The sequence below is a fragment of the Nyctereutes procyonoides genome, unplaced genomic scaffold, assembly GCF_905146905.1.
Source record: "Nyctereutes procyonoides isolate TBG_1078 unplaced genomic scaffold, NYPRO_anot_genome, whole genome shotgun sequence".
NCBI lineage: Eukaryota > Metazoa > Chordata > Mammalia > Carnivora > Canidae > Nyctereutes > Nyctereutes procyonoides.
The window spans coordinates 6,635,533-6,655,945 of NW_026575131.1; the positions used below are offsets into that span (position 1 = coordinate 6,635,533).

At 42.0% G+C, this 20,413-nt stretch overlaps 1 pseudogene; it reads left to right on the forward strand.

The window, feature by feature from the left end:
* The first annotated feature begins 13,125 nt into the window (after positions 1–13,125).
* Positions 13,126–20,175, forward strand: LOC129521634 (60S ribosomal protein L4-like; annotated as a pseudogene).
* The last annotated feature ends 238 nt before the right edge of the window (positions 20,176–20,413 follow it).

Here is a 20,413-nt window from a genome sequence, read left to right on the forward strand (position 1 = left end):
TCCAAAACTCAATCCACTATTGGTTGAGTCACTATTTATGATTTATTTACATCCACCAGTGAGTTCAAACCAGTAGCACCTGTTAAGATGATTAGAGGGGAATGGAATCACCAACACCTGCCCATGTTCAGGTCAGAGACTGGGAGAAGAAACCTAAGGAGACTAATTTATGGGGTTCTCTATGGATGTTGGGCCTTCAGATCAAGGCCAGCCCCCACTCTCCATCTCAGATGGATTAAGAGTATCTATGAATGTGCTAAGGGGAGGTATTGCCATAGTTACTCCATGCCCTGTACAAAGCAGCTGGACAGAGACTGAGCCAAGTCCTGGGGTGCAGGTGAGCATTACTCCCACAGGAACTCACTGGGTGCTGTTGAAAGAAGTCCTCAAGCAAAAGACAGCAGAACCCTTAAAAAAAGAGGTGGGGTAGCCCATGGACACTGACTCATCTCCCAAATTCTTCCAGTTATAGGTAAGGGACAGCATTCATACAGGTGGAAGCTGGATGGTGAGCAGAGACTGGCTCAGCTCCTGTCCACATGGTTCTTTCAGGTCCAAATCCACAAACCCTCCACCTCTCCATGCCCTCTCTGTCTCTCTCCTCTCCTGGTACAGAAAACCTTTCTGCAGTTTTGACGACAAGAGGCCTTGATATGAGTCCTCAAATTCTTCTCTCAAATGTATCAGAATATGAGCTGAGTTCTTTTCATTTTCTTGAAAGCCTAGGCTTTGGGAACTCAAAAGCCAGAAGCAGCATTCTTTCCTCTGCCAACGCATCCCTTTCCTGGGATAATTTGTCCCAGGATTATCTAGCTTGGTGGTTAGCAGCAAGGACATCAGCAGGAAACATGCTACAAATGCAAATTCTTGGGTCCCACCTCAGACCTACTGAGTGGGAAACTCTGAGAGTAGGGCTCAGCAGTGTTTTAACTAGCCCTCCAGGCCATTCTGACACAAGATATAGTTTGAAAACAGTTGCTTAGCTGATGGCCAAATAATGAAGTGGGGTAGATTTGGAAAGGGTCAAGGATAAATTGAAAATACAAAGGGCACCCAAAGTAGTTATTATTATATTAAATATGTTCTCCTCTTATAATAACAAGCAATAATTGTATTTGTAATGACAGACAAATTTGACTACTTATGATGTACCATGCACAACACTGAGAGATTTATCTGCATTGCTTACAACAACATTGTGATGTAGGCACTATCATAATTTCCTTTTGTTGGGTGAGAAAACTGAGGTTGCAAGAGAAAATTAGGGATTTGCCTTTGGTTATACAGGAAGCAGTGGAGCAACACTGGGGTCTTGTGGGTTAGGGTGGGCAAAATGGGTGAAGGGGGTCAAAAGGTACAAACTTCCAGTTATGAGATAAATCATTTCTGAGGATGTCATGTATGGCATGGTGACTATGGTTACTAATATTGTATATTACATTTGAAAGTTGCAAAGAGAATAAATCTTAAAAGTTCTCATCACAACAAAAAAATCTGTAACTGAGTGGTTATGGACATTAACTAAACTTATTCTGGTATTCATTTCACAATATATACATGCAACAAATTATGTTGTACACCTTAAACTGCTACAATGTTATATATTAATTAAATCTCAGTAAAAAAAAAAGAGGATCTTGTAAATTTGATTCAAGAGCTCCATTTTAGCGCTAATTTTATTTTTTTAAATTTTTATTTACTTATGATAGTCACACACAGAGAGAGAGGCAGAGACACAGGCAGAGGGAGAAGCAGGCTCCATGCACCAGGAGCCGGACGTGGGATTCAATCCCAGGTCTCCAGGATCACGCCCTGGGCCAAAGGCAAGCGCTAAACTGCTGTTAGCGCTAATTTTAAAAAATATCAGGCAATAGTGTGGAAAGTAGCATTAAAGATAAATTCTGTTTTCTTCTATTTTTCTGTATTTTCCACTTCTCTCTGTGAACATGTCTGGCTTTTTAATCAGACAAAAGGATACTATTTTAAAAAGTAATCTAGGGATCCCTGGGTGGCGCAGCGGTTTGGTGCTTGCCTTTGGCCCAGGGCGTGATTCTGGAGACCCGGGATCGAATCCCACGTCAGGCTCCCGGTGCATGGAGCCTGCTTCTCCCTCTGCCTGTGTCTCTGCCTCTCTTTCTCTCTCACTGTGTGACTATCATAAATAAATAAATAAATTAAAAATAAATTAAAAAAAAGTAATCTGGGGGATGTTTGGGTGGCTCAGTCAGTTAAGTGTCTGCCTTTGGCTTAGGTCATGATCCTGGGGTCATAAGATTAAGCCCCACGGCAGGCTCCCTGTTCAGCTTTTCCCCCTTCCTGTGATCCTCCCTGCTGCTTGTACCCTGTCCCTCTGTCTTGCTGTCTCTCTCTCCAGTAAATAAAAAATCTTAAAAAAAAAGTAATCTGAAAAAAAGTAAATTTAAAAAGTAATCTGTACATTATAGGTACCATATTGGTAAAAATAAGACCTATAAAACATAATTATATGTAAATGCACATATATATTTTACATAAATAGATATATCAGTGGGTATTTATTCACAAGAGAAAAAACTAGAAGGCTCAGCGTCAAAATGTTAGCAATGATTATCTCTGTGGTAGAGATCTAAATGATTATAATTTTCTTCTATTTGCTGCTCAGTATCCTTGTATAATAAACATAAATTACTTTTGTAATCAGAAAAAAGAATTATTTTAAAAATCTGAGCCTTTCTGACTCTAACACCAGAATTCTCTCATAGCAAACAGTGCTTATTTTAAAAAGCCCTTTTTTTCTAGCTTTTTCCAGTAAGCCAGTCTTGTTTTTCTGTCACATGTATGACTAACCACTTATCTCATTCCACATCATCCAAGAAGAAATCAAACCTTCCAACAAGGAGCCTCCTGCAAAGCTGCCAGATGATATCTGATTCAGATTTTGCCTGCAATCCCGTTGTTCTAAATAAAGACTAGAAACACACTTTGCCTTTCACTAGATAATAGTTGAGCTCCAGCTAATTATGGAATGCTCCTCTCTGGATTTTTGACTATAAGAACATGAGAGGCAATGTTCCTTCTTGGCTTCTTAAAGGATTATGAATCACATAGACCTAGGTTCAAATTCTAGCTATTTCTATTTCTTACCAATCCCATTGGCCTTGGGCAAAATACTTAACTCCTCTAGGCTTCAGTTCCCTTCTAAAATTAGCGAAAGTAATGAATGCTTTTAAAGGTTATGAGGACCCAAGAGGAAATACATGTGAAATTTCCTAAAGTGCCTGGCACACAGTAACCCTCAATCTTAGTTTCCTTCTTTCTGGAAGATTCATGGTTGATTCTGCTAATTGCCAATGGTGGGCTAGTGGTTACTCAGCCTTTGTCAGACTCAGTTTTCTCAACTGTTTAATGAGGATAAAACTTCTTTCACCTTTATGCTGAAGCAGTGAACACAGATATGAGCTGCCCATATGCCCCTTAAAAGGAGGGGCATCTCCTGCTGTCATCTCCTGCAAGGTTGGCTTCAGGGCTTGTCCTCATCCAAAGACCGATTGTAGGTGGGGATCAATGGAAATGGACCCACTGCAATGTAGCCCCAGGGGGGTTGGCTAAGTCTTTCTCATGTCTGCATTACAGTTCAATTTTTCCCTCTACCCAATCCACATCCACCCTTTCTCTGCCACAGCTAGTGATCCCTATTAAATATCCTGCATGCCAAACCTTCTCTCAGCAACTGCTTACAGAGAATCTAATCTGCAACAGCTGGTAGCAGGAGAGGTCTCGGAAAACAGGCAATAGATGAGGCTTTAGACCTAAATCACTCACCAGTGAAGACTCCATCACTAACAGTAGGTGGAGCACAGACAGCCCTCAGCACAAGGTGCTGATGATCCAATTGTTAAAACATTCACCTGTGATGAATCGGGATGGCATGTACTGATGGAAACAAGAGCTGGTGTGATCTATTAGGTGTTTAGAAGTATGGGCTTATTGTAGCCATGAGAACAGAGGGATTGGATGGATCAGTAGTGTCCTAGCACTGTTGTAACAAATCACCACAAACGGTTTATTTATTTTTTTTTAAATTTTTTAATTTTTATTTATTTATGATAGTCACAGAGAGAGAGATAGGCAGAGACACAGGCAGAGGGAGAAGCAGGCTCCATGCACCGGGAGCCCGATGTGGGATTCGATCCCGGATCTCCAGGATCACGCCCTGGGCCAAAGGCAGGCACCAAACCGCTGCGCCACCCAGGGATCCCTCACAAACGGTTTAAACGTGATTTAAACATGGCAGTTTAAAACAACAGAAACATATTCTCTCATAGTTCTGGAGGCCAAATGCCCCAAATTGAAAAGTCAGCAGGGCTGGTTCCTTCTGGAGCCTCTGAGGGAGTATCTGCTCCATGTGTCTCTCTTCATGGGTGTTCATGGAGGTTTCATAACTTCAACCTCTACCTCCATCTTCCCACACTGCCTTCCCTCTGTGCCTCAAATTTCCCTGTCCCTTCTCTTAAAGGACATCAGCTTTGGATGTAGGGCACACCTTAATCCAGGATGATCTCATCTCAAGATCCTTAATTATTCCTGTAAAGACCCTATTTCCAAGTAAGATCACATTCTGAGGTTTGGGGTACACAGATGTTTTGGGAGCCACAATTTAACCTACAGACAGTTATTGCATAACACCATTGATGCCTTTGATAGAGATCATGAAAAGCTGCTGGATCAACAGGCAATTGAAAGCTACATGTGAGGAGTGACTGGGTAACAGGCACTAAGGAGGGCACCTGATGGGATGAGTACTAGGTGTTATACTATATGTTGGCAAATTGATTTTAAATTTTGTAAAAAGCCCAGGAAAAGAGAAAAGCTACATATGAAAGCCAAGAGACCTCCTGATAGCTTACAGCAGCAGAAGGGTGGAGACCAAGAACCAGGCCCAGACCTAATAGTCAGAATGTCCAAGCTCCAAGGAAGATTAACTACTCAATCAAGGCAGATCTGTCAACTCAAGGTTATGGCCGGGGTTGGGAAAACATGGGCCTCTTACACTCAGGAAGGCGACATCTGATCCAGACTTCCTCTAGAAGCCCTGAGCCAGCATAAGTGGTCCACCCTTCTTATTAAGAGCTAGCATTCCCCCCACCTCTTACATGGAAAACATGGAGACGACTCTCTACAACCAATACCTCTACTTAGGATCTATCCCCACCTCCTGTCCTGGCCACCAGGCCTATAGCTAGGTGACATGGCAGAGCCAGTAGGGAAGGAAGCAGGCTACACCCCCAAAGAGCTATAATACATTCCAATACCAAACATTCCAAGAATGTTTGGTCAAGGGGGCTTATGATCAAGAACACAAGATTGGATTCCAGAGTATTTATTGATTGCCAAGCACTCTCTCCTAATACAGGAATTTACACCCTGGCAGAGAACTCCAGGAGATGATACAAATTCTCCTTTAAATGGTTATGAAAAACATGGAAAAAGTGATGGCCCATGCAAAGTGAAGTTGTAACTGCCGTGGCTGACCATGGAAGATACTATTAAAATGCTCAGGGAAGTGGATGTACCATGACACACCAAAAGACACACGAGAAGATTATATTCCATAGAATGCCCAGAAGCTACACCACTTACCAAGACTTGGAGAATGGGTTGGTGATGGGGACACTGGCATCACCAAAAATTCTGTGATAAATGGCTCTTCCATAAGCCAAGACTAAGAGCAGGAAGGAATGGCAATATCTAGGTTCACTAATAGCAGCAGAGGGGATAAGACCCCAAAATAGAGGCCAGGTGGTGGCATTTAATCTCCAGAAGCCAGGTGGATGCAATTATCATAGTAAACAGCAGGGTTGGAGTGGCAGCCAAGGGGCCTGACCCACAGAGCTAGTTAATAGTGCACAACATCCTTGGGCAAAATAGATAGGCAGCTTGTATAATCAGAGGAAATCAAGGAGGAATGATCTGGAGGCTTAGGACAGTTATCTTAAGAAAAAGTCTGATCCCTTGCCCAGTTCCAGACCTGGGTCAGGTTTTGGACCTAGAATCCACTGACTGAATAGGAGGCTAGGTCCCCGGGAGGAAGGACCTTTGCAACACCACAGCCAGTATACACAGAAATGATCCCCTAGTCCTTTTCTAAAGGGATCTGCAGCCATTTGCTCTGGTAACTATTCTCTGGGGAAAGGTGAATACACAAGGATTGTTGAACACAAGGCCTGAGCTGACATTGTTAACTCTAGCCCCAAAGCCTCATTCTCTCCATTACAGTGGGAGCACACAATAAATAGTCCTGACTCCATAAACCAGGAAAATGATTAAGTCTGCCTTTAGAAGTCCTTCATGATTCAGTTTTTGCTATCTCTCCAGACTTATCATTCAGCACTTATTCCACTTACTCCACAGAACTGAGCTACTTGCACTTCCTTAATGCTTCATCTCCTATCTTCATTCTCTTAGTCTCAATATCTTTCAATCTCTTTCTGTGTCTCATCTCTCTTCTTTCTCTCCCAAGCCCCCTTAAATCTTTCCTTCTGTCCTTGTCTATCTCTTTATCTCTTCTATGTCCCTCATCTTTCTGTCCCTGTTTCTCTCTCTCTCTTTCTCTCTCTCTCTCTCTCTCTCTCTCTCTCTCTCACACACACACACACACACACACACACACACACTCCAGGCTCCGTACATGCTTATTCACCAGTCTCAGATGCTTCCTTCTACCCCTGCTTTTCTTCTCACTGACTTCCACTTGTACTTCAATGTCCTTTCAAGGATCACGTCTGAGACTGAGAAGCTGATTTCTTTATTCTCTCTGTGCTTGCCTCAACCATAACAAAAACTAGACTCTGTGAAATAATTAGGACTCTCCAAAATGATCTACAGATTCAGTACAATCCTTATAAAAAAATCTAAGCTGGCTTCGGGGCCTCAGTGGCTCAGTCAGTCAAGCATCCAACTCTTGATTTTGGTTCAGATCTCAGAGTCGTGAGATTTAGGCCCACATCAGGCTGTGCACTGAGTGTGGAGCCTGCTTAAGGCTCTTTCTCTTGGGGATCCCTGAGTGGCGCAGTGGTTTAGCACCGGTCTTTGGCCCAGGGCGCGATCCTGGAGACCCGGGATCGAATCCCACGTCAGGCTCCCGGTGCATGGAGCCTGCTTCTCCCTCTGCCTGTGTCTCTGCCTCTCTCTCTCTCTCTCTCTCTGTGACTGTCATAAATAAAAAAAAAATTTAAAAAAAAGGCTCTCTCTCTCTTTCCCTCTCCCCTTCCTCCCTCTCTCTCTCTCAAAAAAAAAAATCTAACCCAGATTCTTAGCAGAAATTAAAAAGTTGATCCTAAAATTTATGTAGAATTCAAGGGATCCAGAATAGACAAAACTATAGAAATCAAGACAGTGGGGTACTAGCCTAAGGATAGACATATAGATCAATGGAATAGAAGTAGCTACTCAGAAATAAACCCCTACATCTATGATCAATTGGTTTTTTACAAAGGTGCTAGGATAATTCAGGGAAGAACAAACTTATCTTTCAACAAATGGTGCTGGAACAACGGATATCCACGTGCAAAAGAATGAAGTTGGAACCTTACTTCATCATATACAAAAATTAACCCAAAATGGATCAAAGACATGCAGGAGTTTAAATTATAAAACTCTTAGAAGAAAAACCTTGGATAAAATGTGAAACCCTTTCTCATTATGGAAATGCAAATGAAAACCACAATGAGATTCCGCTTCACACCTACTGTACTCAAAAAGACAGATACTAAGTATGGCAATTCCTCAAAAAATTCAATAGAATTACTACATGATTCAGCAACTCTACTTTTGGGTATGTTCCCAAGATAATTGAAAGCAGGGACTTGAACAGATATTTGTATACCTATGTTCACAGCAGCATTATTCCCAGCAGGCAAACAATGAAGGGAAGCAACACAAGTGTCCACTGACAGATGAATGGATAGATAAAGTGTGGTCTATACATACAATGTAATATTATTTAGCCTTGAAAATGAAAGAAATTCTAACACATGCTACCATATGGATGAAACTTGGACATTATGCTAAGTGAAGTAAATCAGTCACAGAAAGACAAATACTATATAATTCTACTTATGCAAGGCACCTAGAGTAGTCCAGTTCATACAGATGGAAAATTAGATGGTGATTTTTAGGGGCTAGAGGAGGAAGGAATGGAGGGTGAGTTTAACAGGTACAGCTTCAATTTGGAATGATGAAACCTTCTGCTGATGAGTGCTGGTGATGGTTGTACAACAATGTGAATATACTTTATGCTGCTGAACTGTACACTTAAAAATGGTTCACCTGATAAATTCTATGTTATGTGTATCTTATAAGTATTAAAAGAAAGAATGTTTACAGTTACCTAAACATACCATTATGTTTTTAAAGATAGCATGTCCCAGGGCGTGATTCTGGAGTCCCAGGATCGAGTCCCACGTTGGGCTCCTGGCATGAAGCCTGCTTCTCCCTCCTCCTGTGTCTCTGCCTCTCTCTCTCTCTCTCTCTCTCTCTCTCATAAATAAATAAATCTTTTTAAAAAAATAAAATAAAAAATAAAAAGCATGTTGGGCTGCCCCTGTGGCCCAGCGGTTTAGCACCGCCTTCAGCCCAGGGTGTGATCCTGGAGACCCGGGATCGAGTCCCACATCGGGCTTTCTGCATGGAGCCTGTTTCTCCCTCTCTGCCTCTCTCTCTCTCTCTCTCTCTCTCTCTCATAAGTAAATAAAAATCTTAAAAAAAAGATAGCATGTTGATCGTTAAATGTCAAACATCATTAAAGATATTGGTACAAAAAAAAGATATTGGTACTTAATTTAGAGGCACTGGGGTGGCCCATGCACCTCCTTGAACCTCATGGCTTCATCTTAAAATGAGGTGAGTAGGATTAGATCAGTGGTACTTCTAGCTCAGAGTCTTAGGACCCCTGTGGACTTCAAATGTAATTTAAAAGATCCTCTGGTTACTTTCAATGTTTCCAAATAAAATTATTCTTTTACCTTCCAAAAGCCTGCCCAGGGCAATAAAAAAACATCAGGCTTCACAGGATATTAGTTATAATTTTTACAGAAGATGGAGGAATGGGTTTAAGCTGCTTAACAGTGCTACTGGTGCAGGGGAGGGGACTGTCACCATGGAAGCCAACTGGAGAAGTACTTCAGAGCCAGCAAAGGGCACAGTAGTTTGAGCTTGGGCCACTACACCTACATCTGGAGAAGAAGAGAAGGATGTCACACCTGAATGGGCACAGGTACTTATGGCAGATAAACATGTCATCACAGCTGAAGCAGTAGTGTCTTCAGGTTCTATGACAACTGAAATCAAGCTCAGCAGCTGGGGGAGGAGAGGAAGAACATGGCACCTGCTACAAGGCAGCTGAGAAGACCAGAGAGCCATTTCTGACACCTTTAATTCCCTAAATTAAGGGTTCTCAAACAGTAGAATGCCACAGAATCACCGGGAGGGCTTGTTAAACCACAGGGTGCTAGGTCCTGCCCCCCACCCAAATATTTTTTTTCAATAGGCCTGGGATAGGGAACCAGAAAAATTAGCAGCTAACAAGATCCCAGGTAATGCCCAAGCTGCTGGTTTGAGGACCACACTTTATTTTTTTTAAGATTTTATGTATGAATGTATGTATGTGTGTATTTGTGAGAGAGACAGAGAAAGCACAAACAGGGGAAGGATCAGAGGGAGAGGGAGAGAGACAAGCAGACTCCCTGCTAAGTGGGAGCCCAATGCGGAGGCTCCATCCCAGGGCCCTAAGATCATGACCTGAGCCAAAGGCAGACATTCAGGTACCCCTGAGGACCACACTTTAAAAACCATTGCCCTACTAGTCTACCAGGATTAGTTCTGCTATTCTATAGTACTAAATAACCCCCCAGGAGTTTAACACCATAAAAGTTTAGTTCTTGCTCACATATCAGTCCAGGGTAGTTTAGATAGCCTTCACCCTTATCACAAGTATGCCAACTTAACTACAGGGAAGAAAAGGAGTATAGGAAGGTGCATGAGATGTTTTTAAAGAGTGATGCCTGGAAGAGGTTCACATCACTTCATCTGCCTCCTCCTGTGATTGGCCAGATCTCAATCACAGGACTCCAATCTAACTGAGAAACATAGTTTTTCCGGGTGCCAGGAAGGAAAAAGTGTGGTAAACATACATTATTTCCATCACACCAACCTACTGTCCATTCTTATTGTCCCTTCTCTCCTTCTCAGTAGCAGATTGTTTTTTAATTGAAATATAATTAACATAGCATTGTTTATATTTAAGGTGTGCAACATGTTGGTTTGATACATTTATACATGTAATACGATTGCCACTGTAGTGATAGTTAGCATCTCTATTATGTCACATAATTACCATTTCTTCCTTGTGATTAGAAGAGTTAATATCTCATTTCTTAGCAAGTTTGGTGATTATGATATAAAGCTGTTGTCTATATTCACTATACTGTGCATTAAATCTTCTAGGACTTAATTACTACTAGCTGCAATTTGTACATTTAAGAAACATTGCTCTTAATCCTCCACCCCCCAGTCCCTGGCAACCACCATTTCATTCTGTTTTTACAAGTTTGGCTTCTTATACTCCACATACAAGTGACATCATACAGTATTTGTCTTCTCTGGCTTTTCTCACTTAGCAGAATGTCCTCAAGATCCATCCATGTTAAAAAAAAAATCCATCCATGTTGTCACACATGGCAGGATCTCCTTTCTCATGAATGAATAATGTTTCATTATATATATTCACCACATCTTCTTTATCCATTCACCCATTAACAAGCACATCAGTTGTTTCCACATTTGGACTACTGTGAATGCTGCAATAAGCCTACTTTACCTCTGAATTTATTTTAAGCTACTTTGAAGCCAGATTGTTTCATGTAACAGAAAGCATCCAAATGAATACACCTCTCAAAGCATAAGAGTGGGAACAGAAATATTTTGTTTGCTAATCCTATGACCTTACTCTTACCCCAAGTGTTCTACAGATGAAGGAAATGAGTTAAACTTAATTAATGATGCAGTTTGTGTGATAGAAATTATTTCAAAGGTAGAGTCCATAGGATATAGTCACAGCAGATTGTAGACTTTGAGGTAGAGACTATGTCTTTTCTTTTCCCTATTTTTCCCTGTTTCCCAGGGTCCAGCCAGTGCTTGGCACAGACATATAAATGCAAACATACACTCATTATGTTGAATAAATACATCACCAGGAACTCACAAATATGGGTCCTTCATGGTGAGAAGGTTGGAAAGTTATCTAAACATTGTAAACAAAGAAACAATGTGAGTGTATAAAATGCCTAGCACAGGGTCTGTGGAACAGGGTCATTAAGATTACTGGGGTTAATAAGCCATTCCATCTTGAAGATTCCTTTCAAATCTAACTATGTTATTCTAGGACACATTGTATAGTGATCAAGAATATAGACGTTAGGGGCGCCTGGGTGGCTAGGTCAGTTAAGTGTCTGCCTTTGGCTCAGGTCATGATCCCAGGGTTCTGGGTTGGAGTCCTGCATCTGGCTCCCTGCTCAGCCAGGAGTCTGCTTCTCCTTCTCCCTCTCCCTCTATCCCTCCCCCTTGCTTGTGCTTGCTCTATCTCTCTCTCTCTTTCTCTCTTTCTGTTTCAAATAAATAAAATTTATTCTTTTTAAAAAAGAATATAGACTTTATTCATAATTTTCTAAAACTAGAACAAATTAGTCCAAATTCCATCAGCAGGTGAATGGATAAACAAACTGTGGTCTAGCCATACAACAGAATACTACTTGGCAATTAAAAAAAGAAAAAAATTCTCTCCTTCATTCTCTGTCTCTCTCTATCTCTGCCTGTGTCTCTGCCTCTCTCTCTCTCTCTCTCTCTCTCTCTCTCTCTCACACACACACACACACACACACACACACATGCCCACAGTGGATGAATCTCAAAAATATTAATGCTAAATGAAAGAAGCCAGAGACAAAAGCCTGTGTTCCATATGAGTCCATTATAACATTCTCAAAAAGATGAAACTATAAAGATAGAAACATTTCAGTAGTTGACAAAAGTTAGAGATACAGATAAGAAATTAGCTGGAAAGGAGCATGGTGAATCTTTTGGAGTGATGAAAATATTTGATACATTGGTTATACTGGTGGTTACATAACTATATATTTGTGAAAACTCATTAAACCATACACTATTTAAAGGTGATTTTAGGGCAGCCCAGGTGGCTCAGTGGTTTAGCGCCGCCTTCAGCCCAGGTTGTGATCTTGAGGTTCTGGGATCAAGTCCCACATTGGGCTCCCTGTATGAAGCCTGCTTCTCCCTCTGCCTGTGTCTCTGCCTCTCTGTGTGTGTGTGTGTTTCTCATGAATGAATAAATAAATAAAATCTTTAAAAAATAAATAAATAAAATAAAAGGTGATTTAACTGTAATTGAATTGTACCTCAATAAACCTGACTTTTAAAACATGTAACGTAGGGATCCTTGGGTGGCGCAGCGGTTTGGCGCCTGCCTTTGGCCTGGGGCGTGATCCTGGAGACCCTGGATCGAATCCCACGTCGGGCTCCTGGTGCATGGAGCCTGCTTCTCCCTCTGCCTGTGTCTCTGCCTCTCTCTGTGTGTGTGTGTGTGACTATCATAAATAAATAAAAATTAAAAAAAATAAAACATGTAACGTAAATAAATAAATAAAATTCTTTAAAAAAATATGTAACGTGTAGACTATTTGTATAGATCATACTCACGCAGATTTCAAATGTGGTCCCAATCCCAGATTCATCACTTACTATGTAACCTTAAAGATGTTTCCTTAATCTCTTAGATCCTAAGTTTTATTATTTAAATAATATCAAAGGAGCTTTTGTTCTGGGTATGATCGAATAAGCTCATTCTATTGTCTCTGATCCACTGAATGCAACTATAAGTCCTAAACATGATGCTTGAAGCAGATATTTGAGGTCTCTGAAAAATAAATACAAATTAGGAAAAAAAGACTAGAATTCCAATTAAACTGAAAGAGAGTTTGCCACTTCAGTTTTTACTCCAATGTCTTCCAGCTTGGACTCAACACAGCCCCAACCTGGAAGAAAACATTCATATAGACAGGGAGAAGTCTTCTGGTTATGGCGGTAGGAGCAACATAAGGGTGTTGCCTGGTGTTTTCTTCTTTTTCTTCTTTCCTTTTCTCAGCTTCTGTGCACTAGGTTGTGTGGCAATGGCAGTGATAGTTGTGGCAATAGAGACTTGCAGGAACCTGAAACTCTGAGAGTTTCTGATCAGAAGAGATGTGGTCCTAAAAAGGTGGGGCAAACCTGCTTATTTTTTTCTTTCTTGATCCCACATCTAGGTGTACTCATTGGAAGTGAGCAGCAGAGCAGAATAGATAAATTGCCAGATTTCTGGCCAAAGGTCAGAAAATATTTAAAGTGATAAAATAAGGAAACTATGAAAGAAACCTGGATAATTGGAGAAACTGATATACCATGTTCATGGATTGGAAGCTATAACCTAGTGAAGAAGTCATTTTTTTCCCATGTATATCTACAGATTTAACCTAATCCAATCCCACAAATCCCAGTGGGATTTTTGCAAATATAGATAAGCTGGTGCTAAAATATAAGGAAAGGCAAAAAACTAGAATACAAAGCAATTTTGGAAAAAAAATAATAGAATTGAAGGAATCACATTACCCAATTTTAAGGCATTATAAATCTCAATTAAGCAAGACAATGCTGTAGTAAGGAGGAACAGACATATAGATTAATGGAACAGAATAGAGTCTAGAAATACACCACATAAAACATAACCAATTGATTTTTCACAAAAGTGAAAAGGCAATTTAAGGGAGAAAAAAAATGGGGGATCCCTGGGTAGCTCGGTGGTTTAGCGCCTGCCTTCAGCCCATGGCATGGTCCTGGAGTCCCGGGATTGAGTCCCGCATCAGGATCCCTGCATGGAGCCTGCTTCTCCTTCTGCCTGCGTCTCTGCCTCTCTCTCTCTCTCTCTCTCTCTCTCTCTCTCTGTGTGTGTGTGTGTGTGTGTCTCATGAATAAGTAAATAAATCTTTTTTAAAAAGGGGGGGCAGCCTGAGTGGCTCAGCGGTTTAGCGCCGCCCTCAGCCCAGGGCGTGAGGTCGTTATCCTGGAGTCCTGAGATCGAGTCCCATGTCGGGCTCCGTGCGTGGAGCCTGCTTCTCCCTCTGCCTGTGTCTCTGCCTCTCTCTCTCTCTCTCTCTCTGTGTGTGTGTGTGTGTCTCTCATGAAATAAATAAATAAAATCCTTTAAAAAAAAAGAAAAAGAATTTAAAAAAAAACAAGAAAAAGGGGGGGGGAGAAAAAATGGTCTTTCTAACAGCTGGTGCTGGACAAATGATATATCCCTATGTAAGAAAATTAATCTTGATCTAAACTGCCCAACTAAAAAAAATAAAAATAAAAAAAATAAACTGCCCAACTAATAGAGAAATTTTTTAATAGAGAAATTAATTCAAAATAGATCATAGATCTAATTGTAAAACCTAAAATTATAAAGCTCTGAGAAGGAAGCATGGGAGAAAAAGCTTTGTGGCCAAGGGTTAGGCGGAGTTCTTACACATGACACCAAAAGCATGATCTTTAAAAGAAAATTTTTTCTCCTATTGACAAATTGAACTGAATGAAAAGTAAAACTTTTGCTTTGTGACAGACATTGTCAGGAAAATAAAAAGATTAGCCACAAAGTATAAGAAAGTATTTGCAAATCACATATCTGACAAAGAACTTGTATCCAGAATGTACAAAGAACTTTCAAAAGTTAGCAGCAAGAAAACCAACAATTCAAAAACTACAATAAAATAAGCAAAAGATTTGAACAGATACCTCACCAAAATAGATATACAGATGGTGCTGAATAAGCACACAAAAAGATGGTTTTGGGATGAGGGAGCTGTTCTATATCCTGATTTGTTTACATAAATCTATACATGTGTTCAAATTCACAGAGCTATGCATTAACAAAAAGTCATGATAATCTTTAAGATAAAGTTATAGGAAAGAAATAACATCCTAATAAGAGAACTTTCTCCATATGGCTTTGGTGTTTCAGCATGGAAGTACTAATAAAGAGGTGTGGAGAGGGAGGGGCAAGATGGCGGAAGAGCAGGGTCCCCAAATCACCTGTCCCCACCAAATTACCTAGATAACCTTCAAACCATCCTGAATATCTACGAATTCGGCCTGAGATGTAAAGAGAGACCAGCTGGAACGCTACAGTGAGAAGAGTCCGTGCTTCCATCAAGGTAGGAAGACGGGGAAAAAGAAATAAAGAAACAAAAGGCCTCCGAGGGGGAGGGGTCCCGCGAGGAGCTGGGCTAGGGCCGGGGCGAGTGTCCCCAGGACAGGAGAGCCCCGTCCCGGAGAAGCAGGAGCTGCACCAACCTTCCCGGGTGGAAAGGGGCTCGCAGGGAGGTGGAGCAGGACCCAGGAGGGCGGGGATGCCCTCGGACTCCCGGGGACACTAACAGACACCTGCGCCCCCGGAGAGTGCGCCGAGCTCCCTAAGGGCTGCAGCGCGCATGGCGGGGACCGACCGGAGCAGCTCGGAGGGGCTCGGGAGCGGCTCCAGGGAGGGAGCTGCGGGGCGGGAGCGCGAATCCAACAGCGCAGGCCCCGGAGCACAGGGCGCCGGGACACAGCCCAGGATCCGGCCTCCCCCTGGGACAGGCAGAGGCCGGGAGGGCCCAGGACAGCGAGGACGCTCCTGCCCCGAGCTGAGCAGATCAGCGGCCCCGCCCCGGAGCCTCCAGGCCCTGCAGACGGAGAACCGAGAGCCCCGAGCCCCGTAGTTCCTGCGGAGGCTGAATCCAGGCTTCCAGAGTTGCCATAGCAACTGCGGCTGCTCCTCCTGGGGCCCCACGGGGTAAACAACCCCCGCTGAGCCCTGCAGCAGGCAGGGGTAGAGCAGCTCCCCCAAGTGCTAACACCTGAGAATCAGCACAGCAGGCCCCTCCCCCAGAAGACCAGCTAGACGGACCAGTGATACTCCCCCGTGTTCCAATACAACTTGTTTTTGGCCACTCTGCACTGAGCAAAATGACTAGAAGGAAAACCTCACCTCAAAAGAAAGAATCAGAAACAGCCCTCTCTCCCACAGAGTTACAAAATCTGGATTACACTTCAATGTCAGAAAGCCAATTCAGAAGCACTATTCTACAGCTACTGGTGGCTCTAGAAAAAAGCATTAAGGACTCACGAGACTTCATGACTGCAGAATTTAGATCCAATCAGGCAGAAATTAAAAATCAATTGAATGAGATGCAATCCAAACTAGAAGTCCTAACGACGAGGGTTAACGAGGTGGAAGAACGAGTGAGTGACATAGAAGACAAGTTAATGGCAAAGAGGGAAACTGAGGAAAAAAGAGACAATCAATTAAGGGACCATGAAGACAGATTAAGGCAAATAAATGACAGTCTAAGGAAGAAAAACCTACGTTTAATTGGGGTTCCCGAAGGCGCCGAAAGGGACAGAGGGCCAGAATATGTATTTGAACAAATCCTAGCTGAAAACTTACCCAATCTGGGAAGGGAAACTGGCATTCAGATCCAGGAAATAGAGAGATTCCCCCCCTAAAATCAATAAAAACCGTTCAACACCTCGACATTTAATAGTGAAGCTTGCAAATTCCAAAGATAAAGAGAAGATCCTTAAAGCAGCAAGAGACAAGAAGTCCCTGACTTTCATGGGGAGGAATATTAGGGTAACAGCAGACCTCTCCACAGAGACGTGGCAGGCCAGAAAGGGCTGGCAGGATATATTCAGGGTCCTAAATGAGAAGAACATGCAACCAAGAATACTTTATCCAGCAAGGCTCTCATTCAAAATGGAAGGAGAGATAAAGAGCTTCCAAGACAGGCAGGAACTGAAAGAATATGTGACCTCCAAACCACCTCTGCAAGAAATTTTAAGGGGGACTCTTAAAACTCCCCTTTAAGAAGAAGTTCAGTGGAACAATCCACAAAAACAAGGACTAAATAGATATCATGATGACACTAAACTCATATCTGTCAATAGTAACTCTGAACGTGAATGGGCTTAATGACCCCATCAAAAGGCGCAGGGTTTCAGACTGGATAAAAAAGCAGGACCCATCTATTTGCTGTCTACAAGAGACTCATTTTAGACAGAAGGACACCTACAACCTGAAAATAAAAGGTTAGAGAACCATTTACCATTCAAATGGTTCTCAAAATATACCCTAAAAACTATAGAACACTTCTGAAAGAAATTGAGGAAGACACAAAGAGATGGAAAAATATTCCATGCTCATGGATTGGCAGAATTAATATTGTGAAAATGTCAATGTTACCCAGGGCAATTTACACGTATAATGCAATCCCTATCAAAATACCATGGACTTTCTTCAGAGACTTAGAACAAATTATTTTAAGATTTGTGTGGAATCAGAAAAAACCCCAAACAGCCAGGGGAATTTTAAAAAAGAAAACCGTATCTGGGGGCATCACAATGCCAGATTTCAGGTTGTACTACAAAGCTGTGTTCATCAAGACAGTGTGGTACTGGCACAAAAACAGACACATAGATCAATGGAACAGAATAGAGAACCCAGAAGTGGACCCTGAACTTTATGGTCAACTAATATACGATAAAGGAGGAAAGACGATCCACTGGAAGAAAGACACTCTCTTCAATAAATGGTGCTGGGAAAATTGGACATCCACATGCAGAAGAATGAAACTGGACCACTCTCTTGCACCATACACAAAGATAAACTCAAAATAGATGAAAGATCTAAATGTGAGACAAGATTCCATCAAAATCCCAGAGGAGAACTCAGGCAACACCCTTTTTGAACTTGGCCACAGTAACCGGAGAAGGACAAACAGTGTATGTTCTCATTCATTTGGGGAATATGAATAATAGTGAAAGGGAATATAAGGGAAGGGAGAAGAAATGTGTGAGAAATATCAGAAAGGGAGACAGAACATAAAGACTTCTAACTCTGGGAAATGAACTAGGGGTGGTGGAGGGGGAGGAGGGCGGGGGGTGGGGGTGAATGGGTGACGGGCACTGAGGGGGACACTTGACGGGATGAGCACTGGGTGTTATTCTGTATGTTGGTAAATTGAACACCAATAAAAATTAATTTATAAAAAAAATAAATAAATAAAGAGGTGTGGGCACCAGCCGTAGTACTTCTTCAATCATTTCTCTCCATGAAGAGGCCCAGATGATGCCCAAATTAGTAAGATGCCAGGGAAAGGGTCACATGCTCAGACCCTGGAGATTTGCAAAATGTCATGCTAAATAGGAAGATCATTCCTAGAATTTTGTCAGCTTGAAGTCTGAACAAAGACAGCCTCAGACAAAGGCATAGATATTCTTGGGATTTTATAACCACAAATTATAACAGTAATTCATGTTTCTCCTTAATGTATCTCTTAGGTTATGGCATCCTCTTGTTCCTGCAGGCAAAAGAGGTCTGCGTAAATAAGTCTTGATTGGTTTGGGACCTTGAGATGATTATCTGACAGCAAAGGAGTGCTTGGTACAAATGTTTCCCAAACCGATGCCATGAAATATTAATCCCAAAAGATTTTGAAAGAGGGAGGGGGAGAGAAGGAGAGAGAGGGAAGAGGAAAACATGGTTTGGGAAACTAGAAAGTGCTGCATGTTCTGTTTTTCTTTTAGTGATTCACGATGCATATTAATCTATTAATACTCTGGGAAATCCCACAGTTAAGAAATCTAGTTGCCTCTATTTAATACAGTTTCCTTAACTTAGTTGACCATGAAATTTTTTCCCAAATAATTCCAAATAGTAATAATTCAATGAAAGCCCACTTTGGGACATGTTGCTCTATCCCAAATCCTGATTACAGACTTTGGTGGCTAAAACGGACTTGCGCCCTCTCCTCTCCTCTCCCCACGACGGCGTGTGCTCATCCATTGATATCTGTATACTCCGAAAAGGGGGAATCATCTGGCAAAAATGTTACTTTGCCTGCTGTGTTTAAGGCTCCCATTCAACCCGATATCGTGAACTTTGTTCACACCAACTTGCACAAAAACAACAGACAGCCATATGCTGTCAGTGAATTAGCAAGTCATCAAACCAGTGCTGAGTCTTGGGGTACTGGCAGAGCTGTGACTGGAATTCCCAGAGTTCGAAGGGTGGGACTCACTGTTCTGGCCAGAGTGCTCTTGGAAATATGTGTCGTGGAGGCCGCATGTTTGCACCAACCAAAACCTGGCGCCGTTGGCACCACAGAGTGAACACAACACAAAAGCAATATGCCATCTGCTGTGCCCTGGCTGCCTCAGCCTTACCAGCACTAGTCATGTCTAAAAGTCATCATGTTGAAGAAGTTCCTGAACTTCCTTTGGTGGTTGAAGATAAAGTTGAAGGCTACAAGAAGACCAAGGAGGCTGTTTTGCTTCTTAAGAAACTTAAAGCCTGGAATGATATCAAAAAGGTCTATGCCTCTCAGCGAATGAGAGCTGACAAGGGCAAAATGAGAAACCGTTATCATATCCAGTGCAGGGGACCCTGCATCATCTACAATGAAGACAATGGTATCATCAAGGCCTTCAGAAACATCCCTGGAATTATTTTACTTAATGTAAGCAAACTAAACATTCTGAAACTTGCTCCTGGTAGGCATGTGGGACACTTCTGCATTTGGACTGAAAGTGCTTTCTGCAAGTTAGACAATCTGTATGGCACTTGGCATAAGGCTGCCTGCCTCAAGAGTAACTACAACCTTGCCATGCATAACATGCTTAATACAGAATTTAGCAGAATCTTGAAAATCCCAGAGATCCAGAGAGCCCTCCGAGCACCAGGCAAGAAGATTCATCGTAGAGTCCTGAAGAAGAATCCACTGAAGAACCTAAGAATTATGTAGAAGCTAAACCTGTATGCAAAGACCACGCGCCGGAACACCATTCTTCGCCAGGCCAAGAATCACAAACTCCAGATGGATAAGGTGGCAGCAGCCTTTGAAGCCAAATCAGGTGAGAAGGGGGTTCCAGACCATGGTAGGGAAGAAAGGAAAGAAGGCTCTTGGTGTGAAAAAGCCAAAGAAAACTTTGGTAGGAAAAAAGGCTGCAGCTACCAAGAAACTAGCAGCTGACAAGAAACCCACCACAAAAGAGAAAAAGCCCTCTGCCTAAAAACTTGTATTTGTTTATTCCATAAAAGTCAAATCATTTTGGACACCTAATTTTAAATAAAGACCTGATCAAAGATAGTGAGAAAAAAAAAAGAGATGGACTTGGGATACAATAATTAACTCTCTCTCCTCTAACTGGGGTCTTTGCCAACTCAGTTTTTCCCATAATTCAGGGCCAGTTTTACAAAGAGATAAGTAGATAGTTGCTGACTTGCTTAAATTTCAGGGCCATTAAGTAA